This window comes from Canis aureus, chromosome 2, assembly GCF_053574225.1.
Source record: "Canis aureus isolate CA01 chromosome 2, VMU_Caureus_v.1.0, whole genome shotgun sequence".
Taxonomy (NCBI): domain Eukaryota; kingdom Metazoa; phylum Chordata; class Mammalia; order Carnivora; family Canidae; genus Canis; species Canis aureus.
This window is the reverse complement of record NC_135612.1, coordinates 60,677,942-60,704,094: the sequence shown is the minus strand read 5'-3', so window position 1 is coordinate 60,704,094 and position 26,153 is coordinate 60,677,942. Positions and strand designations below refer to the sequence as shown.

The 26,153-nt window shown below is 47.1% G+C and overlaps 1 protein-coding gene and 1 long non-coding RNA gene across 9 annotated transcripts in view; one reads left to right on the top strand and one right to left on the bottom strand.

The window, feature by feature from the left end:
* Positions 1 to 33: 33 nt before the first annotated feature.
* Positions 34 to 5,862, bottom strand: LOC144290774 (uncharacterized). Its single transcript, XR_013358312.1, has 3 exons — positions 5,647 to 5,862; positions 2,639 to 2,779; positions 34 to 385 (listed from the first exon to the last, which is right to left on the bottom strand). It is a non-coding gene; the product is annotated as an uncharacterized LOC144290774 (long non-coding RNA).
* Positions 5,863 to 6,065: 203 nt separating this feature from the next.
* Positions 6,066 to 26,153, top strand: part of AFAP1 (actin filament associated protein 1) — a 142,584-nt gene continuing 122,496 nt past the window's right edge. For 2 of the 8 annotated variants that reach the window (XM_077875166.1, XM_077875161.1), the window contains exon 1: positions 6,066 to 6,232. The gene's annotated coding sequence lies outside the window, so the exon portion shown is untranslated. The remainder of the gene's footprint in view (positions 6,233 to 26,153) is intronic. The other 6 variants (XM_077875157.1, XM_077875146.1, XM_077875173.1 and 3 more) reach the window with 4 other exon arrangements.

Below are 26,153 nucleotides of genomic sequence, written 5' to 3'. Positions count from 1 at the left end.
GCTCCTATTGACCTTCTGCCCTGGGCTCCATTTGGTCCACCCTCCCTCTAGGGGGTCTTCTTCCAGCTGTCCTGGGTTACCAAGTCCAGGCTGGCTCCTGACAGGATCCCTGTCACCAGCGAGTCTGAGCACATGCAGACCCCAGCTGCCTGCCAGGTTTAGTCCTTGCTCTCAGCACATCAAGGCCTCAGGCGTGTGTGGGCCTCCAGAAACCTACTTTACTGTCCACCAGTATTGCCCTCTGGTTAAGACACTCCATCCAAGTCCTATGAGCCTTTGGAGACTGGCTGCCAGTAGAGCAGAGCTTCTCATGTGCCTGAATGCTTGACCTTCTCTACACTAACACCTTGGTGGTCCTTCAAATGTCTCCAAGACTTTTTCTGCCCTAGAGAAGTAGATAAAAGAATAACCTTTCAGTTGTGTGTGTGTGTGTGTGTGTTTAAAGATTTTACTTATTTGAGAGAGAATGAGTGAGAAAGAGCACAAATGGGAGGAGGAGCAGAAGGAGAGGGAGCAGCAGACTCCTTGCTGAGCAGGGAGCCCGATGCAGGGCTCGATCCCAGGACCCCGAGATCATGACCTGAGCCAAAGTCAGAGGCTCAATCAACTTAGTCACCCAGGTGTCCTCTGTTGGGGTTTATGGTCATTCTTTGGACTTGGATATTCTCCCATAGGCCAAAGAGAGCCCTTAGCACCATGGGGAGTGGGGAGGCACCTCCCATCACTCTTTGGGGGTAAGAGAATTCCATCTGTATATTCATATCTCTCAATGCTGACCAGCTATGACTTCTCTCAGATCTCCAGCTCTTCTAAGGGGCAGCCCTTAGTTGCCTTACAATCAAGAGGTCAGCTACTAGGGCACTGACTCACTCCCTTTGCTCGGTGCTCCCAAACACACCTGCCAGTTCATCCTTGTTCAGAGCAGTACAGCTCTGTTTCTCTGCCTCTGCCCACCCAACAATGGCCTAGAACTGCCTGTAACCTTCCCTTCCAGTGGCTTCCCAGACCAGTTCATGTGCATTTCTCCGGGAAAGGAATTTTGAGGTTTGCTTTTAAAGCACTATGTCTGCCCCTCTTCCTTTGTCGTGGGCTGTCCTGTGGAGGAGGGGTTGGAGGGACCAGGCCTGGGAGAGGGACACTGATAGGAATGATTTTGCCATAATTCTGGGGAGACTGCAAAGGCTGGGGTGAGGCTGTGGATTCCAGAAAGAGAGCCATCAGGACCTGGCATCTGGATGTTGGGGGGACAGGGTAGAGGATGAGATCCTGCTCACTGGTAGGGCAATGGGACAGATGCTGGAGCTGCTCACGAGTAATGAAACCTAAGAGGAACAGCTGGTCTGGAGTGTGAAAGGCAGATCTGAACTACTGCGTGTCATGGATGAGGTGCCCACATGCCACCCAGGGGAAGGTACCCCAGGGAGAGCCAAACTGGCAGGTTGGGGGCTCAGTGGAGGGAGGTGGCAGGGCAGGGATGTTTGTGAGGGACAGCCAGGGTCACAGGCCCTTAAGAGACCTCCCTAGGGATGGTGCAGAACCAGCAGAGCAGACCCGGGGGAACCCTGGCTTTTGTGCACTTGGTCTTCCCCCATCTGCCGGACAGGGAAGGGAGCGGGAGAGTGTGATTCCCAAGGTGAGGGGAGAGAGGATTAGAAACAGAGTAGACGTGAGGTGGGATGCGGTCTGATGGGACCCAACTGTGTGGGGCAGAAGAGGCCAGGGCACGTAAATGCTGGTAGGTTTTGGAAGAGATGAATTGACAGGGTTTTTCTTTTCTTTTTTTTTCCCCCCATTTTCTTTCAACATTATAAGACTGTCTCATTGTCTTTTGACTTCACTTATTTCTGGTAAGGAGTCATCTGTAATTCTCATTGTTATTCACCAGTATATGATGTTTGTTATATGACTGCTTTTTAAAAAAATCACTTTTATATTTTTTTAAAGATTCTATTTATTATTTGAGATTCTATTAATTGTAAGAGAGAGAGAGAGAGAGAAGGAGCAGGGGTGGGGCAGAAGCAGACTCCCCACTGAGCAGAGAACCCAACATGGGGTTTGATCCTGGGACTCCAGGATCAGGACCTGAGCTGAAGGCAGACACTCAACCACTGAGCCACCCAGGGGCCCCTAATGTCATTTGTTTTAAAGTGCTGGGTTTGGGGGTATTTTGTTACATGGCCACAGATGGCTGGCATAGCAGCCTGGAGGTTTTCTGAACTGACCGCACATCTTAAACTGGGCCCAGCTGCCATGGATCGCCTTTGCTGCCTCTCAGCTCCAGAATCTAGGAAGACTGAGTCAAAAGTGTCATGGAAATACAGCTTACTTTGGCCTCTAAATAGTTTGTATTTATATTTTTCCTCAAGAGACATGTTATTGGAAGAGTCTAGGAAGAGGCCTCAGGTCACAAACTCCACCTAGTAGCCCTTTGCTGTATCGAACCCGGTCAGAAGTTTCCACAGAGTATCAGTTCAACTTTGAGGTCTATAACTCTGATTTATTTTCCTATTGAATGAACATTCTCTTTACATCAGAAGGGCTGTAGTGGCAAACAGGGACTGGCTTTGTTTTCGGAGGTGCTAGGCTGTCCCAACATTCATTTCCACATCTTTCTACTAGTCAGAGCTGTGAAGCCGACCTGGACTGGTCCATTGGGTGGTGACTTTGTCAGTGAATGTGGAGCCCAAACAGGATGGCCCTTGATGAGGAAGGAGACTCAGGCTGAGTTTCTCCATGTGACAGACATTTGTTGAATGCCTGTATGTGTCCATTAGGAATTCTGTAAGTAACAGAAAAATTGATTAACACTGGCTTACACAACTAGGAGATTTGCTTTTTCCTACCGAATGGAGAATCTGGAGGTAGGTGGTTCCTCCCCTTGATTCAGTGGCTCAAGGGTGCAAGGGTCAGAATCTCTCTGATTCTGACTTTGCTCACGGTTGTGAAGTGGCTGCTAAGGATCCAGATATCACATGCGTGTCCAAAGGTAATGAATGTCTCTGCCACTGACAGCGTCAACGGTGCTGATTCCTTTTCCCCTAAGAGGAAAACCTTCCCTGGAAACTAATGATATGCTGGTAGATCTTTAATTACTGCCTTCTGGGGGATGGGTGGAAGGAAGAAAGTCCTGATCTACAGTCGTTACCAATTTCTGTGCTATAAATACTCTCACATCTAATTTCAATGACAATGCTGACTGCAGCTATGGGAAGAGATGCCAGTAGCACAACATCATATGGTATTTCTATCTCACAGTTACAGAATACAGATGTAAATCCCCCGATAGCGTAGGTAAATGTAAACTGTAGTAAAATAACTAGGAAGTCATCCATTTTGAATATTTATTTATCTTTGTTTTTAATATAACCTTTAATCATAAGTTTATATCATTTGATTTTTAAGTAATGACTGTGTTTAATAAGTGACTTTGTAAAATTCTTAAACAATGAACAATCAGCTCTCAAGGCATGATCCAAATTGGCTGGAGGGCACCACTGTTAGAAATCTTTCAGCCAACTTCCACTGTGTCTCACTGGCCAGGACAATGTCACATGGCCACGTCAGGCTGTGAGGGAGGCTGGGAAGACAAGACACTATTCAGGTCTATAGGGTGGAATATGGCCAGGGAAAAGGGGCTGGAAAGGATTGCAGGGAGGGCCAACAATCTCCAACCGACTGCCCTGGAACAAAGCTGTGCTGGGTATTTGGAGCACAGGGTGAGCAAGACAAATCCCATTCATATTCTCATGGGCTTTCAGTGTTAGTGGCAAGAGAGAGGTTTTAAACAAATACGTGTAATTGTGATGGATGCCAGAAAGACGCACAGGGTGTGTGAATGTGTGTATGGGGAAGGGGACCTGGTATTCGTTTTTTACTGTTTCATCAGAAATGACCACAAATGTAGCAGCTTAACACAATGCACACATATCTTAACTCAGTTTCTAGGCTACATTTTAGCTGGGTCTTCTGCTCACGCTTCACCAAAGGCTTCACTCAACCTGTTAGCCAGGCTACATCCTCACTTGGAGGCCTCACTAGGGAAGAATCCACTCTCAAGCTCATTCAGCTCGATGCCTGAATTTGTATCTCTAAGCCTGCATGATAGGGGGCCCAGATTTTTGCTGATTGTTGGCTGGGGGCTGTCCTCAGGTCCAATAGACTCTCAGCCAGGTGGGTTTCCCCAAAGGCCACCTCACAGCATGGCAGGTGACTTTTTCAAAGCCTGTGAGTACAACCTCTCTCTGTGGTCTGCTGAGATGAATTCTTACATAATATCATGTGACCATGGGAGTGATACCCCACCAATAAATGCTGGCCACATTACATTGGCTAGAAGCTGTTACGGTTTCTGCCTGCACTCAGGGTAGGGGATCATACAAAGGTGTGACTCATTGGGGGTCACCTGAAGGTGTGTCTATCACAGTTGTGCTCGGAAAGCCTTCCTGGAGAAAGTGACATTTAGGGAGAGACTGGAAAGGTCAGTTGGAGTTGGCTAGTATAGGGAGAATGATGTGTCAGGCAGAGGGCAGTATGTGCAAAGGTCTGAAGCCTGGAGTGACCATCCTTTGTACTAACTACTCTCTGGGATGTTATTTTCCTATTCTCTGAGGACATCCCCAAATCACACTTACTGGAGAGGAGTAGGAAAGCTTCTTATATTCATGGAGGAATTTGTCTAACAAATCAATTTGGAAGTCAGACTGTGTGTGTATGTGTCTGCATATATAGGAGATGGGACCTTATCCATTTATTCATCTATTCTATCACCATTCTGAGTATCTTCAGGGCACCAGGTTACATTCTGTGCACAGAAGTGAGTCAGAGTCCTGCCTTGGCCTAGAAAGTTCACACTTCATTGAGGATGGTGGGGGGGGGGGGGACCCCAGCTGGTGCTGTGAAGGTGGTGGGAAGGCAGAGAGGGATTGTATCAAGGAGCAGGGGAAATAAAACACTCAAGGATGGATTTCAGATTTTAGCCTGAGCAACTGTGTAGATGGAGAGGCCATTTACTGAGAACAAGAAGAATGTAGAGGAGCTCGTTTGGGGGTGTTAAATAAAGCACTTGTTTTGGCCATGAGAAGTTTGAAATGCCTCCTGGGCATCCAGCTGAGGATCTGGGAGAGGTCAGGTGGGGTTGGAGATAGAGACCTGGCCATCACCACAGTATGTAGATAGCCTGGAAGAGCATGAGATTTCCTGGTAAGAGAGTTCCACCTGGCCCCAGCCATGGGCTACCCTAGCACCCCAAGATGTAGAGGCTGGGCAGAGCGAGGGGTGGATCCCGGAGACTGGAGGAGGAGCAGCTAGTGAGGTAGAGAGAAACCCAGAATATGTGTTGGATGATGCCAAAGGATCAAATACAATGAAGACAGAGGTTTTCAGGATGATCTGCACTTAAATATGTGGGGGTGACAGGATGGCATTTCAGGTGCAAAATATAAACACCACGAAAGCTTTGAGGTAGGAAAGGGAAACAAGCTTAGCTCTTGGCTCTTTCATCATGCGTTACAGTGACCCCGAGAGGTGTCTTGTCCTGCAGGGGAGGACCAAGTCTGCCTCCCCGCCACTCCTCGTGCACGTCGCCTGTGCTGCGAAAATACTTGTCGGATGAATAAAAGATGAGTCAGTGAATAGAAAGGCTGTGACCTGGGGCGGCAGGTGATCTGCCTTCTCGGGCCTCAGTTTCCCTGTCTGTTACGCAAGCCAACGTTACCAGCCCGCGTTGCGGGTTTGGGGCGAGCACAGCCTGCGGAGCCGCCCCCGAGGCCCCGAGGGCACAACGCGGGGGGCCCTCCCGGCTCCGGCCGCGGACTCGGCCGCCAGCCGCCCAGCTCCGGGGGACCCCGCAGCCCCGCCCCGGCGCGGCCCCGCCCCCTCCTTTGTTTCCCCGGCCCCGCCCCCCGCGCGCGGCTCCCTCCCCATTGGTCGGGGGGCGGGTCCCGAGCGCCGGGAGCCGCCGGGGGCGGGGCGCGGGGCGCGGGCGGGGCGCGGGCGGGGCGTGTGCGCCTGCGCGGTGCTCCAGCCCGGCCGCAGCCTGGCGCCGGCAGCTGCTCCGCGCGGAGCCCGAGCCCGAGCCCGAGCCCGAGCCCGAGCCGGAGACGGGCAGAGGCGGCGGCGGCGGCGGCGGCGGCCCCGCCCCGGGGCTCCATTGTTGCGGCGGCCGAGGCTGCGCCGGCTGCTCAGCCCCGTGCCCCTGGGCTCCGAGCGGGCGCCGATGAGCGGGGGGCCGGAGGTGAGGCGGCGGCGGGGCCGGGCCGGACCGAGCCGGGCAGGGCGGGGCAGGGGCCGGGGCCGGGGTCGGGCGGGGGGCAGCGCCGGTGTGGGTCCCGGGGCCGGACGGGGGGATCGGGGCATGACTGGGGGGTCCCGGGGCTGGACGGGAGGTATCAGGGCTGGACTGGGGGTTCCCGGGGCTGGACGGGGCTCCCGGGGCATGACTGGGGGGTCCCGGGGCCGCACGGGGGTCCCTGGGGCCGGACTGGGGAGTGCCGGGGCTGGACGGGGGTCCCGGGGCCCGACTGGGGTTCTTGGGGCCCGACCGGGGGTCCCGGGGCCGGATGGGGGTCCCGGCGCTGGAGGGTGTCCGGAGCGGGCCGGGTTCCGGGGCCAGCGAGAGGCAAGGGCCGGTGGGGGTCTCGGGGCCGGTGGCGGGTCCCCGGCCGAGCGGCGGGGCTGGGCCTGGCGGAGGTCCCAGGTGGCAGGAGTCCCGGGCGGCGGCCCGAGTTGGGCGAGGTGTTCGGCAGGGCAGGGTCCCCAGACCCGACCGGGGCCTTGGGGGACTGGTTAGGTGGAGGTCCAGGGGTCAGATGGGGTCCGGGGCTGGGCGGGGGTCTCGGGCCGGGTGTGGCAGGTCCAGGCCAGCACCGCGGGAAGGTGCGGAAGGTGGCGGCTGCCGCCCTGAGCGCTGGGAGGACGGGCCGTGCTGACCGGGCGCCTGGGCATTGTCTCCGCCTTGGGGGGCACGGGGTGGGGGGGCTCTGTGCCTGCTGTGAGCCTCTATAGACCCCTGTGCAGGGATTCTGATCTCCCAGAGCGGGACCACGACCTCGGTCCCTGTCCCCCTGTGGTGTGTCTGCAAAGGACTGCCTTCGAGTGGGAGAGGCGGTTTCTGTCTTCCCTGCCCCGGTGCTGTGACCGGGTCACTGTCTCATTGGGGATGACTGCATGGATTGCCATCTTGGGGGTCCTGGGCACCCTGAGAGTGAGATGCTCTTTCTGTGGCTCCTCATCCCGGTGCCTGCTTAGATGAACACGTTGCCAACCATGGCCCTTCGTGGAGCCCCGCTCATGGTGTCCTGGCCTCCCTGACTCTGCCCCTCCCGCCCCCCAGGCTTGTAGGGGTGTGATCCCCCCTCCCTTCCACACGCATGCACGCGTGTGTGTGTGTGTGTGTGTGTGTGTGGTCAGGGGCCCTTGCACCGGAGGTGGAACCTGGCCGGGCATAGCGGGTTGTGCACAGAGGCTCAATTGGCCTGAGTGGGACAGCTGACTTGCTCTTTTATTGTTTCGTTGCCAAATGAGCAGAAACGGGGAGCGGCATCTCAGGGCTGTCCTTCTCTGGGATCCCACCCCTCTCCACAGCCAGGTCCCACAGGAGCGCGGGGCTGTCACTGCGCCCAGGGACCGTGCTTCAGGCCCTGGCTGCAGTTTCCTGCTCCGGCGAGACAGCTGGCTCTGATTGGAGGGAGCCGAGCCCCTCTGCCCAGCGCTTCTTGATTTCTTCCGTTAGGACTGGGAATTTGAAAAAAAAAAAAAAAAATCTTTAAAGCCAGATTTAACTTTGTAGCGTTCAGCGCCTGGAGAGTGGAGGAAACTCTTGCAAGAATTTGGCGGGCTGGAAAATGCATTTGAAGGAGGAGAATCCACACCCACGGAATGAGGCCAAGGCGGTTACAGTTAGAGGTCAAGTTGACAAAGCGATGGGGAGGGAGAGGTTGTGGAGTGGAGAAACTCAGATTTCAGCCTGATGTCAGGACTTGAGGCTACCTGGCAGGCTTTTTAATCTTTCAGTCCTTTAAATAAAGTGGAAACACCTATAATGTCCTAGGGATGATTGTCTTCCCTGGGGGATGTGACATTGAACCAGTCTTTTCCTTTATTTATTTTAAAGATTTTATTTATTTATTCTTGAGAGACACCAAGAGCAGCAGAGACACAGGCAGAGGGAGAAGCAGGTTCCCCGTGGGGAGCCTGATGCAGGACTCGATTTCAAGACCCCGGGATCATGACCTGAGCCAAACGCAGACGCTCAACCACTGAGCCACCCAGGTGTCCCAACAGTCTTTTCCTTTAACAGAGTGTTTTGTTCTGGTCCAAGATAAGGCCTAGGCAGAAGTAGTTCTAATATCCAAACTGAAATTCTTTGTGAACATGATGGTATATAAATAACAGGAGTCTCAGATGAAAATGTAATAATGCAGTTGTTGCTTTTTTACAGTCCAAACTTAGCATGCAGACCCCGCTCCCCCACCTGCAGCTGCTGACCTAGCTCCTCTTACCCATTCTTACCTGTCAGTTTACCTCCCGGGAACCTTCCCTGAAATCTTACGTCCTGCCCTCCAGAGTTGTGGTCTTCGAGGACAGAGTGGTCAGCTCAGAGTGGTAGCGTAGTGTGATAAATGCCCTGATAGAGGTGGGCACAGTTTGTATCCAGAGCTCAGAAGAGGCATATTTAATTGAGAGGGTTTTTTTTTTTTTCTATACCATGGTTCTAGATATTTCATGTGATTTAACATCTGTAATTCTTCAGTTCTCCAAAGGGTTTTTAGAATAATATTTGCTGTTACTTCCTAGTGTTAACAGAACAAGTGAGTATAGAGTACTTGATTAGCATTCTTTGGGTCTAATTCTAGCTTCAGAATTAAGTTACTGTTTGTTCCTGCAAAGCTACCCCTTCTGGGCTTCATTTTCTTCACCTTTGAGGGATCTTAAGCTGGAGAAGAATCTTCTTAGCCCTAAACCTTTAATTATTTCAACCACATAGAACAGAGGAAAGCTCTCTTAGTGAGGGGTGTATAAATAATGGAGATCTTTGAAAATATAGGTTCAAAGTGGAAGTTCTTTTCAAAAAGTTTAGGTGCATGGGTGTATACTTTGTCTCAGATTTAAAGAGTCTATGATGGAAGTTTAAGCAACATTTTGATACTGTCTTGCATATTCTTCATAATTATGTTGTACTTGCAACATCTGCATCATATCATATTGGTTTGATGTTTTCCTTAATGAAGTCATTGGATACAGAGCTCTTGTCTGGAGCATTTTGTTGATCTTTTGAGTGTCATGTGAAGACGGCCAACTGTAGGTTTCTGTATATCCCAGTAAAATTTCTTTAACAGAGATTTTAATTTAGGGCATCTAAAATAAGTGGAATTTGGAGGGTGCCTTGAGTAGCTGTGTGTGATTTTATGTACCAGCTTAAAGCACAGTTTAAAATTGTTGCTTGCAGAAAAATTACATCCTATGGTAAATGGCCTATAAAAAAAATCCAATTCTAAGGAGTATAGTAATTAATCCTTTAAACTGTTAATCTCCTCTCTGATTTATGTTTGGTAAGATGGGAATTTGGTGTGCTTGATTTTCTGAAAGCCACATGTCTGTAGAAAGGATACACAGTTTTCTCTGCTATTCTTATTTGGATGATTACAGGGATTAAAAATAGAGGCTAAGCTGTCTGGTAGCGATGCCACTGAATTACGATTTTCACTGAACTCAGTAGGAGTTTTGTCCTTTTTTTGGTTTGCAGTCTTAATTTAAAAAAATTGCTTTGTTACATGCTGCATGCAGTTTGTTTTATTAGTGATTTTATTTTTGGAGGCCTTTAGAGACTCAATTGGATCTTCTTGGTGGTTTTCTTAGGTTGTACTGATATTCTTACTGGAACTTAACTAGTTAATGCTTGTTCTGTGTCCAGATGACCATGTCATTCATAGCCGGTTGGGCTTTTATATGGATCCAATGAAAAGGAGTCTCCTATGGAATGGAATGCCTGTGGATAGAGATGGTGGAGTTTGGACTCTGTATTTCAAAGCTGTCCTCTCCTGTTCTTTACTGAAGGAAGAGAAGACCCCTCATTCTCACCTGGGGCCTCAAACACAAAGTCTCATTTACCCGGCTTTCAGGGACTGATGATGCTTCCTTTTTTTTTTTTTTTTTTTTTTTAAAGATTATGATGTTCTGTGAATCACCTGTTTTTTTTTTTTTTTAATGTATTATTTACCTTAAAGTTGGTCTTTGGTGGTCAACGTTCACCTCCACCTTACACCCCATATCACCCGCCAAATGGATTTTCTTCCTTCCTTTTCATTTTGAAGTCCTCACCAGGTGTCTGTTACCACAGGCTACCTCACAATCTTTTTGGATATTGGTAGGATGTAAATATAAGTGACACAGCGAAGACCACTGACTTGGGTTCTCTTGGATGGGAGATGTGAGCTACAGACTCAGTCCTAGGATGGCTTTCATGAAGTCCATGTGCTTCTTGGGACGTAAGCTCCCTCAGTCGTAAAGTGGAGTTAGCTGTTAATTATGCCTCTTCCATGTGGCTTAGGAGGTTGTTCTGAGGACGACATGAAATCAGGGACATAGAGCAATTTGCAAGTTGTAAAATATGTTGCCAAGGATTTTTAAAAAAATGCTTCATTAACAATTTGATGGATCCAGGATATTCTTCAGAACTCTAAATGTTTGTAATGTACAGGTGATCCTTAGCATGAGCTGTGGTCAGGCGACTTCATTTAGGATTGTTTTTTATCTTTAATTGAGCAATGCTGTTTAGTACTTCAGCATTGTGGGGAAACATGTTGAGTCACCACTAATCCTTTCTCAGAAAGACTGTGGCATGTGTCTAATGTAGCCTTTGACAGTCTCTTCAGGTTGGTGTGATCTCATGGATGCTCCTTTAACGAAGCATTCTTTCTTGACATTTCAGTTCCTCAGCCTGAGGTGGGAGAGGGCAGGAGGCAGGCTTAGGTCAAGGTCAGCAAAGCCTTCACCTGTGCCCGTTAGAAATCCCCAGTATGAGCAGAGCAGTGGGCATCAGTGAGAACCTGATTTCAGGGTTTCTGGAGCCCTCGCCTCTGCAGGCCAGCCTGCTATGGAGACAGTGCAGCACTTTCTAGTTTCTCTTTCTCTCCCTCCTTTCTTTTTTCTTCCTCCCTACAGACTGCTCCATGCCTCTGAGCTCCCAGGCACTGGCAGTGGGAGGAATATAACGGCAATAAAACACAGTACTGGCCCTCAAAGAATCTACCTCTTATACACAGATGTTAAGTTATACCGTCATGCAGCTCACCAAACCTTTATACAGGTTACCTGTGACGTGTGCAAGTACTGTGGTAGGTGGCGGAAATAACGAGGTGGAACGTCGCCATGACTCCCACGTGGAGTTTAGGTGAGGGGCTCCACAGTCCAGGGGAGAAGCATAGCTGCGTATGATTTCCGTGTAGTGTAGTAAGTGCTGCCATAGGTATGTAGCAGTGTTTGGGGGCCGAGCTGGTGTGCACAATCCAGCATTTATTCTCATGTGCCACTTAGAGTTTATCAGGCAAGACAGGTATCTGTAGGTTTCTAGTTGAAGGACAGTGAATTACCCGAAGCCTAAAATTTGTAGAATGTTCTCCGCATTTGTAATTCCTAGAATCTGCATTTGTCAGAACAAATCTATAGTGTTTGGATGGCCATCCCTGTCTGCTGACTTAAGTCAGTTTATTCTTGTCAATGTCAACAATGTGATAGGCACTCTGCTGGGTATTTTCACATCTACCACTGTATGGGTTTCCTGTGGCTGCTGTAACAAATCACCACAAACTTAGTGGCTTTAAAAAAATACAGATTTGTTATTTCACAGTTCTCTAGGTTAAAAGCCTGACTCTGGCCTCACCGGGTGAAAAACAAGGTGTGGGCAGGACTATGTTCTTTCCTGGAGAATCTGAGGGATGCTGATTGCTTCCAAGCTCGTTCAAATTATCAGCTGAATTTAGTTCTTGCAGTTGTTGGACTGGGCCTCTGGTTCCTTTCTGGCTGTCAGCCGGAGAGCCGCCCACAGCTCATAGAGGCCTCTTCTGGTCCTTGCACACAACCCCCTGAGCCCAGAACCAGCAGGAACCACCGAAGCCTGCTCTGGCTCCCTGACTTCCCCTTTTGCCACATCTCTTCTTCTACCTGGAGAAAGTTCTCTGCTTTTAAGAGAACTATGTGATTAGCTGTGGCCCACGTAGATAACCCAGGATAACTTCCCTATCTAAGGCCTGTAGTAAAGTTCCTATCCCATGGAATATGTCATAATCACCGCTTCCAGAGATTGGAGCACAGACTCTTTGGGGACCAATATTTTGCCTTCCACAATTAGTTGATCCATTTATGACAGCAGCTGATGAAATTGTTAGTTATCTTAATTGATATATCAGTTAATGAAGGCACCAAAATTTTAAACCAATCGGCAGGATCCTTAAGATCCCTTTTAAGTGATGAGATAGTTCTGACTTGCTATTGAGCGGTGGGTGGGGTTTATAGCACCAGAGACAGGTCAGTCAAAAGCAGAGTAACTTTTATGCATTTAGACCACTTAAGTGGTCCTCTCTGATTAGAGAAGTTTTGCCAAGAAGTCAGTCATTAGAATAATTCCTCCATTAGGAAAACCAGCCATGGAGGGCATTTGGGGCTTTGCCTTTTCAAGGTTTACATGAAGGACTCTGTCCTCATGGGGTAGAGAGCGCGTGATTCTTCGTCCATTTCTAGAATGGAAACAGCTGAGTCAACCCAATAGGGATTCACATTCCTGAGTTTTAGAGAGTCTGTTTCAAGGCTGAGGCAAAGGCCAATAAACAAAGTTGGCACTTTCATTGATAATTAGGAATGAGGTGCATTTTGTGGTCAAGGAAACAACTGGTGATGATTACCAAGTGTTTAAGACCAAGCGTGACCTCATTTGATCGTGTAGGTGTTTTTAATAGTTTTTCATAAGGATTTTTTTTCCTTTACAATAAATGACAAGCTTTGGTTTGAAATAAACTTCCTGTAAGAAAATAGAATGTAGAATTCTAAGGCTTTTCAGCTGGCCTTCAGGAATTTATGAACTGCCTGTGATCTTGGGCAAACATTTTGTGTATCTGTGCCTGTGTGCATGTTTAGTGGGAAGAGGAGTTCCAGCTTGCCATTCATTTTCAGCAGGGCTGGGTTCCAGAAAGTTTAACACACCACTCAGTGTGATACTCTTGCTAGTCAAGTATCAGATTTTGTTTAAAAATTTAATACTCATTTTGAACAAAGTTCTAGAGGCAGATAGTTTTAAGAGTCAAAAGTTCTGCGAGACTTAGAACAAAAACACAGCAATCACCTACTCCGCCCTTCTCCACCCTGATTCCCCGCTCCTCAGAGGCCATCATTTTAATGTTTCAGCTCTTTCCTCCAGATCCTACTATTTTGAAGCCAATTTAGGTCACTTACCCTACTGCCTGCTCCTACTGCCACCTCTTTCCACTCTGTTCTCTCTGTGTGATTACGTTAAAGATTTTGCTGAAGAATTCAGCAGCACTTATGACAACTGTGGAGATGTTATTCACAGCTGAGATGCTTAGTCTATCTTGATCATATTTCATTTTTTCCCCCTGGAGTTTGTTTTGCTTAGTTTTCTTTGTATCTGTCCTTTATTCACCCTTCACCCCAGAAGTGTAAATCTCCTTTCAGTTCATTCACCCCCACCAGGTAATCATCCATTTTATCACTTACTTTGGATAATACTTCTGAACTTCCCATCCTGCTGTCTTTCCTCTGTGCTTGCTTGCTAGGCCTGCTGCAAGAGTTCCTTTCACTCTCTCTTGGGTTAAGATTCCTCCTTTTTTAGTTTTCTCTCTTCCTTTGGTTGAACATATACACCAGTAGCTGTTAAAGAAATATATGTCTTTTTGAGATCTCCTCTAATGTTGGAATATTTTACTCTCACATGTAGTTGATCATCTGAGTATAGAATTCTAGGCCAGAAATAATTTCCTGCAAAATTTTGAAGACATAGCTCAGAATTCCATGTTCCAATGTGATAGTGTGTCCAAAGCCTTTTCTTTTAGGTAACCCACATTTTCCTTTGTGTAATCTTTTAGGTCCTTGTTCTTGGTGTTTGGGAATTTTGTGATGGTCATGTCACAATGTGGGTCTTGTTTTTGTTCCTGGTATCATGCATTTGGTGGGCCTGCCCCATTTGTGGGCGCCTGTTCTTTATTCTAAGCACACGTTCCTCTACAGGTCTTCTGCACTCTTCTATTTACTCACTTCTCTGTGTCCTCTGTTTTCCTTTTTGGAAGATTTCTCCAGCCTTTTCTGTAAACCTTTCTATGAATTTTTTATTTTTTAATATTAGGGATTCCTTTTAGTTCCTAAAAAAGAATACATGTATTTTAAAGATTTTATTTATTTATTTGACAGAGAGAGAGAGAGCACACAAGTATACAGAGCATCAGGCAGAGGGAGAGGGAGAAGCAGGCTCTCCTCTGAGCAGGGAGCTCAATGCGGGGCTCAATCCTAGGACCCGGAGATCATGACCTGAGGCACTTAACAGACTGAGCCACCCACATGCCCCGAAAATATATGTATTTTAAAGTGCTATCCTTTCTTGTTTCAAGGATATGGTCAGCTGTGGTTTTTTTGCACTGTGCATCCTGAAGGAAAGGTTTATTTTTACATGACTTCTTAGTTATTATCTAACAAAGCCTGAAATATTTGATAGTAGTTTCATGACACTACTGCAGTTTGAGAGAAAAATTACCTTTCAGCCCATTATCTGTTTTTCAATATGGAAAAAAGGATTACCTTTCATTCCTTGGAGGCATGAGACATAGTGTTAGTATGTTTCCAAACACCCTCTTTAAACACATTTCTTTCCCATCCATGCATGTCACAGCTGAATTTTGCCCACCACTTTGTAAATAGAAGAGTGTCCATCCAGTACTCTTTGTGCTGCTGCCGTCAGTGTGTTCAGAGTTTGGAAACCCTTGTTTCCTTTTACTTGACCTGGCATGCTCGTGGTTGATCGTGCCCATACATGTGGTATGCAGCATTGCTGGGGGCAGGCAGCATTGAGAAATTGGGGTCATTTTTTAGTTATAAAAAATATTAAAGGAGAAAGAAGTAGTAGTAATGATGAGTTCTTGTTCTGGACACTAGGTATTGGTGCTGCATACGAGGGGTATTTTTAGCCATGGTGGGTGGAGCTAGGTTTGGGGCTGTCAGCTAGTCTGGAACTTTCTAGCAGAAGTAGTGTACAGAAACAGCTTCTTGGAAGCAAGACACAGGCCTAGTGGTGGGTATTTGATGAAGATATGTGTGACAGATGTCTAAAGAGAAAAGAAGAATGCATCCAAAAATTGTTCTGGAGCCTACATCGTGAACGGCTCTTGACTAGTAAAGGGTTTTTGGGAACATTTACAGCATGCAATTCTCAGTTATGTTAACTCTCTGATGTGGAAACAAAAGTGAAAGTGACAATCAGGATAAATCTTGAGGACATGTGGCATGATATTTTCTTGTGAAAATCCCCTCTTCCCAATTAATTCAGATTTGTACTTTGGGAGGTCGTAAGTTACTTGAGTTTTTTCTTCGGATGGGTTATTTCAATTTTCCTGTTCTTGAAGAGTGACCCTCTATGTTAGTCCATTCAGGCTGCTAGAGCAGAATACCAAAGACCAGGTGGCTTGTAAACACCAGAAATTTATATCCGGAGTTCTGGAAGCCAAAAGTCCAAAATCAAGGTGTTGACTGATTCAGTGTCTGGTGTGGGACCTCCTGGCTCACAGATGATATCTTCTTGTGGTGTACTCATGTGGTGAAAGGATAATGGGGCTCTCATGGATCTTCTTTATAAGGACACTAATCCCATTCAGGGGAGCTCCACCCTCATGACCTGATGGTCTCCTGAAGGCCTGCCTCCTAAGACCATCCCTTTGGGGTCAGTTTCAACATAGGAATTTTGAGGGAATACCAGCATTTGGTCTGTAGGACCTTCTGAGAAGCTTGGGGTCCTGTATCACCTATCACCTCCACCATCACTACTGCCCCTGTTGGTTGAGTGCTTACCATGCCCCACTGTGCCAGACACTTTACATCTGTACCTGGCTTTACCTTTGCAGCTACTCTGGGGGGTAGATCATGTCCTCATTTTGCAGCTGACAAAATGAGAGGAGACTCCTGGGGATTAGAGTCAGCAGTTTATGTGGTGTATTTAAAACTTCTCATCAACGAGAAGAAAAATTGGTAATCACAGGATGCATGTGAACTAGACTTATCATGGTGGTCACCTCACAATATATACATATACCAAATCCTGAGGTTGTATACCTCAAACCATTATGTTGTATGTCAGTTATATCTCAGTTTAAAAACAAGAGAGGGGGAGACATTGAATAACTTGCCCAAGATCACATAGTAAGTAGAATTCAAATGCTACTCCCAAAGCCTGTGTTCTTGACTCCATGCTGCAGGGACCTCTTTCTCTGCTGGGACTTCTTGGTGTCTGGACACTGAATTGACTGGTGTGTCCAGGAACTGTCATAATGGAGCTTTGCATGATGTATCTAAACACAGCCAGCAACTCCTGCTTGGCAGCCTGGTGGCTCTTGCTGCCTTTGACCTGCAGGGAGCTCTTTGTGGTCCATGCCCGGTGTCCCCTGCACTCACTCCATCAGCCACACGCCAGTTAGAGCACCTCCTCTGAGAGTAGGACTCCCAGCCCAGGCAGCCCTTGGGGCTGCAGGGGAGAGGGGCAGGCATGTGTTGATTGGCTTCTTGGGCTTGTGACAGATGCTGGTGGAGGTGGGAACCAGATGCTCTGGGACATTAGTGGTGGCCGGTGGGGATGACGCCACAGAGGACATGGTTTGGAGATGGACTGTGGGTGGAGGAGGAGTGGGGTTCCCACAGTGGAACTGAGTAGCTGAGGCTTTCTTGGGTCCTTGAAGATTCCAGCTAGCTGGTCCCACTTGGATGGCTTTTCCTGAATTCACAGTATTTTTAGTGCAGGGCAGGAAGTGACCATAGCAAAGGAGCCATCTATCTGTCATGAATGTGTTAAGTGTTTGATGTTTAGTGCATTAGGCCAGCCTGGGCTGTGAGAGAAGATCCTAGGTCTCCCACCAGGCTGGCCACCTGTCAGGCGAGGCCCAGAGGGGTGTTATCATGCCTGTGCAACCACATGCCAGCTGCACCTGTATTTGGGGACTACAAAGGAAGCTGCTGTCCTGTGCATGAGGGACATTGCACGTCATACTTAGTCTGTCGTCTGGGTGAGATAACATCATAGAACAAAACGGTTCTTACTGATCCACACCCTGCGCCCTGCCTCCCCGAGACTGAACCATCCCTTGTACCACTATGGAGGGTGTTTCTGAAGCTTTGGATGCTGGTAATCTGTCGGCTGTCCACTGAGCTTGGGGAGAGCAATCAGGGCTGATGGTGGAGACACAGGCCCCCCAGATGTGGGCTGGCATTCTGGCTCTGCCACTCACCTTATTACCAGTGTGGAATCTTGGGCTTGTCAGTAACTTCTGTGAGCCTCTTAACGTGGAAATACTGCCTGCTTGTTAAGGGGAGCAGGTGTGCATGGTAATGAACGTGAAGTGCTTTGTGTGTGTGAGGCGTTGGCGAGTGCTGAGTAGAATGGTGCGATTGGCGTTACTGGTAGTAGTTACAGCTTTGGCTCAGGTGGACACTGGTGAAGAACGTCATCCAGCCTGGGAGTTCTTGGGGGCAGCAGCGCAGGTGTGAGCATGAGAGCCTCTGACTTGGTAGTGAGTGGCAGAGCAGAGATGTGGGGTGTGTTACCATCAGGCAGCGGAATTTGCATCATTGATTTGCAGCTACATGCCTGCTGGATCTCAGAACCCCCCCGTGCCGAGTGCGGCGGAGACCCGGTACTGTGCTGGCAGGGGCCGGGGCAGTCTCCCAAAGCTGCTGGGGGGGACTGTGCGTCTGTGCGGACTGAACTGTGTCCAGGTTCTAGTTCCATGGGAAAGGCACTCTGAAAGGTGTGGATGGTTAAAGTTTTGCTTTTGATTCTGAAGCCAATTTAAGGGTAAGTTAATAGGGAACATCTGAATCTGCTAAAAATGGAAGTAAGGGGTGGTGTGGACAAATCGCATCCTAATTATGGATCATTGAGTATGAGTTAGAACAGCTCTTACCTAAGTTGAAAAATGGAAACAAATGTCTTTTTGGTGACTCTTCGTGAGTCTGGGTGCTGTTGCACATCGTTGACTGAGGGACCAGCATGAGGAGCCATCAGCCTCATCTTGAGGCGTTTTGCTGTTCTTCTTGGGGGCAAGGTGGCTGGGACAAAGGTGCCCATGGCTGAGAGTATATATGTGAACCACTTAACATACCAAGTCCCTTTTAATACAAGTTGAGCGGTAAATATTATTTTTATTAAAGATGAAGACAGAGGTTTAGGGGTGTTAAGGGAGTTGCTCAAGTTCGCATGGTTGTAAGTAGAGAAATGAGATGCTGATGAACTCTGGGGTTTGGCCCCAAAGCCCTTGAACTTTCCTTAACACTAGTTACTTCCTTTGTGGGTGAGGAGGCACTAAAGAACCACAGTAAGTGGGGCTTTGTGGAAAGGGCCTAGGGTATATGGTGATGTCTCCAGATTTGGGACACGCTGTATTGCGCTTCTGGAGAAAAAGAAAGACTTTTCTTTGTGGAAATAGATGAAGAGCAAGCATGTGAAAGGCAAAGCTGTGTTCCCAGTGCTGGCTGTGGAAGGGGTCAGCCACCCTCACTTGGCAGAGACCCAGAGGCAGGAGGAACAGTGGGGGAGCTTCCCAGGGGAGGAGTGGGTTTGGCTTTCTCCAGTCGGTGCTGAGTCCGAAGCAGGACAGAAATGAGGGCAGGTGTCCGTTATCCATCAGGTCCTGGCCCATTGTCACAGGGGTTGTTGTTGGGTTCCTGGATTGTCCTGAGAGACGGCAGTCTGACTTCCTGCAGATCTGACTTACAGCAGGCAGGTTCCTTGGGCGGGTGGCTGCGGGTAAGGGGCCTGGATCACTGTGGGTAAGGGGCGGCTCCCTGGGTGAGTCGCTGTGGGCTGTGGGTCAGAGTTGTTTTTATACATGGTCTGGCCATTGTCTTTTTGTATATTCAGTATGCAGAATATTGCCAGTAACAATGTTAAATGACAGCTACCTCAGGAATTTTGTAGCTATCATATGGCCCCTGGAAGTTTTTCACACTGACATTTACATTACAACGACTGTAAACCATGGGCCATTACCTCCAAAATTTAAAACAGGCTTCAGTAATGTCCCCTCAGCGTGGTTACATGTTTCATTCATCGTTACAAAAATCTGCTTTTGTCCACAGCTGGCTCTTTGTCATACGCTTCGAGGTTGATCCAGAATCTGTGTTTCTCATTTCTTGTGCACCTCATGATTGGTCTCTGCTTGTCCACCTGGTCAGTGAGGTTCAGTTTTGTCAACTTTATCGGTACTGGAATATTGAGCTGATCACACTGATAAAGTGGGATGCCGGGAAATGCTCTAGTGTTTTTGGTAGCAAAGCCAGGAGTAAAAGCCCAGGTACCTGCCACAGTATGGTTAAAGGAAGGCTGAATGTGCAGCCCCCAAATGAAATATTTTTATGACTGATTTTCATTGATCTCTGCTTCTCATTCTTATTAGCACAGGAATTTTAAATTGGCCTTTCCCTGTTATAAATGTAAATAATTTTGACATCTAGTTGACATCTAGTTTACTTTTGTTGCTATTCACTCATTTGCTAATTCAACATGATTGAAGGAACATTGTTCTGTCGTGTGCTAAAGCCTCACCTCCAGTGTGATGGTACCTGCATGGAGTCTGGCAGGTGCATGGAGTGTGATGAGAGTGTAAGGGTAGGGCCTGGTCCAAGAAGAGTAGGATCCTTGTAAGAAGAGATGGAGAGCTTGTGTGCTGTTTCCACGATGCAGGTACACCATGGGAAGGTGGCCGTCTGCAAGCCAGGATGAGAGCTCTCCCAGGGCCTGCGTCGATCCCTGGCACCTGGATCTTGGACTTCTAGCCTCTTGAACTATGAGAAATAAACTTCTGTTGTTTATGCCCCAGTCTATGGTATTTTGTTGTGGTGGCCTGAGATGGTTAATACAGATGTGGTTCTGTATAGAAGTTGGAAGTGCTATAAAAATACATGAGTGGTACTTGGTATGTGGAGACAGCACCGTGATCCCCGGATCAGGACCCTTGCTCGTATCTTCCCTCTTGCATCTTGTCTGTATTATGATAGCTTCCTAAGCCTTCTCCACCCTGCCCTATGTCTGGATTAAGTCACACATGGCGTCCTGCCTTGAGCATTCCAAGCCTGCACAAACCCCTTTTGTGATTCTCCGTTGTTAGGACAGAAGGCAGATTCCTTGGCTTGGCATTCAAGGGTTTTGTGGTCTAGGTGCCATCTATACCTAGATGTTTGAATTTCTTTCTCTCTTACTCTCACCAACCTTACACTCCAGCTGGTTGTGTAAGCCCATTTCTGAAGCCCAGTGTCAGAGCTACTCATGCAGTGTATGCTCTTCCATTCTTCATCTGTGCTCTGCTACCTCTTCTGACCTTTCCTGTCCTTTGAGGTGGGAAATACTCCCTTTCCACAAACCCTTCTCTGACACCCTGATTAAAACTGTGCTGTCATCCTTAGACTCTTGGTAGTGCCTGACATCTTGTTCCTTATTTAATTAACACGATCCTGTGAGTTAGCTATTATTATTATTACCTTATTTTTTTAATAGGGTAGAAATACTTTAGTTGTGTATTTTGACTATGTGACATAAGCAGTGGAGTGACATTCACAGGGCCCTGGAGAGTGAGCCCCACTCTGGTCCCTGGTCTATCTTCTGGAACTATGTGACCAGCTACTTTTGTGTCCCTGAAGGTTCTCTGAGCACAGTCAAGCCCCGATGGATAATTGTAGCTGTAGGTGCAGTATGAACACTATTTCCTGCCAGTTCCCTATTATTCAATGTGTAGGTTGTCCCTAGTCTTTTGGGATAAGAAGCAGTGCTGTGTTGTATGTAACTCCTACACAAGTGCATAAGTGAGCATAAGTGTGCTCATGAGATGGTTCTTAAAGTGGGGCTACTGGGTCAAAGGCTGGTGCACACCTGAAATTCTGACTGGGTGATGCCGGATTCCCGTTATTCTATACTCCCCCTGTTGGTGTTTAAGGGTGCCCACTTCCCCTACCCTTGACAGTACAGTACATCCTCACATGGTTTGTTCTTTGCCAGTCTCATAGCTAGGTTAGAAGAAAAATTGCGCCTATTTTCAAGAGTAGGGGACTGAAGTGAAGAGAGGTTACGTAATTTGCCTGGTCTCATAGATATGGGTAAACCATAACCTGAATTTAGCCTTCTGAATTTCAAAATTTGATTCTTTGGAGGCAAGCTGGCAGAAAATATACAATCACCTTTGACAAGTTAATAATTATGTACTGTTTACTCCTTCTCCTGGATTATAGGCCATGCATGTGTGTGTGCATATGTACGTGCATGTATGTGTATGCAGAGGGAATTTTCAGAGTAAGAGAATTTTTTTATTGAGTCTAGGATAGTTCTAAAAAGGCAATGCAGATGATAAAATAGCATAGGTTTTTCTGCTTTTAAATGTTAAAACATATCTAAATTGTCCTGACCTCTTAGGGCACCTGGGTGGCTCAGTTGGTTAAGTGTCTGCCTTTGGCTCAGGTTATGATCTCAGGGTCTTGGGATCGAGCCCCACATGAGGCAACTCTCTGCTCAGCGAGGAGTCTGCTTCTCCCTCTCCTTCTCCCTCTGCCCCTCACCCACCTCATGCTTTCTCTCTCTCTCTCTCTCTCTCTCAAATAAATAAAGTCTTAAAAAAATAAATTGTCTTGACTTTTCAAACCTTTTGATACAGATTGATTCTAAGGGCAAAGTCTAGGCCATTTGTCTTTTAGAGATTCCAGCTTCTTGGTAGGAGAAAGGGAACCTTGCTAGGAATTCTTTCAATTTGTAGCAGTTGTCTGTGTTCAGTAGATTATATTTTCCATGTGACTTACAAGATTGTTTTGGGAAGCAAGTGCAGTTTAGCAATTACATTTGCTCCCTTGATGATTAAATTCTTTCCTTTCCTTTATCCAGTGTAGTCACAGCATAAAATCTGCCTATAAATCCCCTGCATTTTGCTATTATCCAGAGAAGGGTGACCTGCCCCCCAAATATGGACCATTGCATACCACACTATGAATTTAGTCCATAAAGATTGTGCATAACAATTTTGATATTGTCAAACTTCCCAATACATGAACTGAGCAATATAATTGATATGTGAATTAGCTGTATATATGTGTATAAATGTATACTTATTTATTTTTGTGGTAAGAATCAAATAATACTGTTTAGAATGGTCTTTCTGACAAATTTCCAGATAACCCCCCGTTCTAAAAGTATGGAAATTTTAGATCTATACTTAAAGTGTGTACACACTTATCTGATAGCTCTGTGTTTTAATGATCATGTTTCCAGTGTTGTGGATCTGTCTTGAATTTGCTCATCAGACTTAATATTTCTACTCATGCAGATTGTTTTGTTTTGTTTTTTGTTTGTTTTGGTCTCTGAGCTAATCATCTGTGTGAATTCCCTTCCCTGTCAGCTACATTCTCTTTCTGATGGTTCATCTTAGTATGTCATGAGATTTATTGTTTTTCCAACAATGGGCATTCAGGACTCTGGGCTGAGCAGTCCCAGAGAAATCGTGCTTGTCTTCTATAGCAGTGAGTACTTTCAAGGCAAGCAAAACACATGAATAATTTTTATGGGACTGTACACCAGCACTCTTCTGGGAGTCAGGAGACCTGGCTCTGCCCTGCTTCAAGTAATAACTCGCAGAGTTACCAAACACATGTCCTGTTCATTCCCTGATCCATGTCTTTGTGAGTAGAATGGTGATGATATGTATTCTAAGGTGGCTTCTAGCCAAATTATTCACTGTTCCGTTGTCTGTACTGTGCCAAGTGTGGTGGGGGTGACAAAGAGAAGGGTTTGTGGCCATAAGGGATTGCAATCCAATCTCAGACATAAAGGGGCAAGCTATCAGTGCTGGGCAGGTGCACACACTGGAAGAGTTAGGAAGCGTTGTTCCAAGTCCCTCAGCATGGTTGATGTGACCTAAACCTCCCAGCTGCTCTGAGGAAGACACATGCAAAAGTCATGAAGTTTCTTAGAAAAATCTCAGTCTCCAAGTTTTGGATAATCCCACAAGAGAGAAGGTGGAGGGACAGTGTTCTGTGTCTGCGGGAGTGTGGGCCATGGTGCACACATGTACGCCAAGCCTGGACTTGACACTCTGGTTCGTCTTCTTTTTACCCTCCTGATGCAGCTTGCTTCTCTGGAAAAGTGGCAGTATTCCTCTAAAAAGCTTTGCAGAAAGAATAGATGCTCACTGAAAATAATTCAGATATACAGAGACATCCTCACTGACTCTTTTACCTAGGCCGTGGAGTGCTAGGTAATTGTAGTGATGGTAACTGACTTCTACTGAGCAAAATTTGCCATGTGCCTGGTCCTGTGTGTTAAGCTCGTTTCACGAATTGGGTCCCATGATTTTTCACAACAACTTTATGAGTCAGTGTGATTATTGTTAACATTTATCATTTTGCAAATGAGAAAACTGTAGTAGAGAGAAGCCTCCTGCTCCAGCTCACACAATTATTTCCAAGAGAGATGACACATTTGAAAAGATTCCTGCTAAGTTGCAGTGATGGATGTCTACTCATTTCAGGAAATGTTTATGGACTATGTTCTCTGTGGGGTACTGGCCTGCTAGTGCAGGAGGGACAGGCCCTGTTGGGGCCAAGGGGCACAGAGAGGGGGTGGCTGGGTGGCCCTTGGGACAGCCACTTTCTCTACATTCAGTTCAGCTCTTGTACATTTGTCAGAGATTCGGTTTTGGTTTTTATGATGGCTCACCTGACATTGAGTGGCCCTTGTTTCAAACCACCTGAGTCAAGGTCAATGCTAGCACCCCTCTAGTTGGTGAGCTGTCACCCCACCCTATGGGAAGGGGAGTCACCCGAGACTAGATTATTTGCCTACCAGCAGCTGAGTGAGTTTGGTGCTAGATGTGGTGGCTTAGACTCTCCTGCTCTTTCCCAGTTTGACTGAAGGGCTGTGGGGGTTAGAGCAGTAGGGCTGTGGAGTGTGTTGGTTTATCCACATGGTATGTCTGCAGTGAGGATGCTCTATGAAATGTGGAAAGAGCACAGAGGGCAGGAGACGGGTGCCAGAGGTCACCGTGACTGGGTTGTAAATGTGTCTGTGACAGCAGCATCAGACTTGTGGCCACAGTGCTGGGTTTCTGCTATATGCTTTCTCTGCTGTTTTGGCAAGTTTAATTTGGGTGTCTCCTGTACAGAAAGCATGACATCAGCTTTTGCCACCAAGTATTTATAGCAGTCGGTACCTCCTATGTGGGTCACTTTCTGTGCCGTGGTTTCCTTAAGGAGGTTGTAGCTCTCTTACCCCAAGCACAACACCAGCCCATCTCAAGGTATTGGTGATTTCTGAACACCTGGGGAGAGGCGGTTCTGAGTAGAGGAGGTGCTGCCCCAGCTGCTGGGGTCTTATGATCGCCTGGGAGGGAGGACATGGGTAATGAGTGCTATCCAGGCATCTCTCCCTCCTTGGCCTCCCTCTCTTCCTTCTCCTTCCCTGCCGTGTTTGGTTTTTTTTTTTTTTTTTTTTTTTCCGTGTTTGGTTTTAAAGATTTCTTATTAACAGTGGAGCAAATCTTTTTGTTTCTTTTTTTTTTTTTTTTTTTTTTTGCTGTTCTTTGCTGATTGCATGTGGGGTGAGTCTGGGAAAGGGAAAAAGAGTCTTTCCTTCCCTTGGATCATGAGGACTGCCCCTCTGCCGGGCACTGTGAGGCAGCTTGGCACATATTCACTTTCTGGTTAACTGGCTGGGAGAGGTGGTGTTTATCCCCCAATAATGATGAGGGCGGTCAGCTCCAAGTGGTTGAGGGAGCCTCCTAAAGTCACATAGCTGGAAAGTGGCGAAGCAGAACCAAACACAGATTATCTGAGTCAGACAGACATCCTGATTCCGTGGGCTCTTAACTCCTGGAAGTCAAAAAGCTGAACTTGGGTTGGAATGGCCCTGAAGTGGCTGCCTTTTCACATCTTTGTTACTGACCCAAGATGTCATTTTGAACTGAACTATCCTGCCTTCCATGAATATGAAGTATTTTGGGTATTTAATGTCTAAATTTCAGCCCTAACGTTTTACAGTAAAGAGAAGTACACTTCAGGTTTGCTTTAGCACACACGTTTATTATCCAGCCACAGGGCTCTACAGTGATGCCCTCCCTTTCTTCCCCCAGTAAATGGGAAATGAAATCCTACTCAGGAGACACATGTGCTAATTGTTTTTATTATATGTTTTAGCTTCTTTTTTTTTTTTTTTTTTTTAAAGATTTTTTATTTATTTATTCATGAGAATACACAGAGAGGAGAGAGAGAGAGAGGCAGAGACACAGGCAGAGGGAGAAGCAGGCTCCATGCAGGGAGCCTGATGTGGGACTCGATCCTGGGTCTCCAGGATCACGCCCTGAGCTGTAGGCGGCGCTAAACCACTGAGCCACCGGGGCTGCCCATGTTTTAGCTTCTTGTTTAGGCTTTATTTGTGATATTCATGACAACAATATCTCATATCATAGGCAGAGATCAGAATTTTAAGATAAGAATACTCAGAGCTATGTTTTTTTCAAACTTTCAAACTTAACATTTTATATTGCCCAGTATATAATTGGAATTAAAGTTTCACAAAACAAGGCTTGCCTCTGATAGGGGTGATGTACTGGCATGCTTCTCTCCCCATTACAAAGTAGAGCTGGTTGCCTGAGCACCTGGACATCTATGGGCAGCAAAATGAGCCCTGCCCTAAATCTCACCATAAACAAAAATCAACTCAAAATGGATCATGGACTTAAATATAAGATGTAAGACTAGAAAGCTTTGAGAAGAAAAGCACAGAAACCTTTGAGATGTAGGGCTTGGCAAAGAGCCCTTACTCATACTGCACACTGCTGCATGCTCTGCCGAAGGGAGAGCTGGGTTGATTGGCTTCAGCAGCATCAATACCTTTCGCTCTCCTAAAGATGAGCTACAGACCA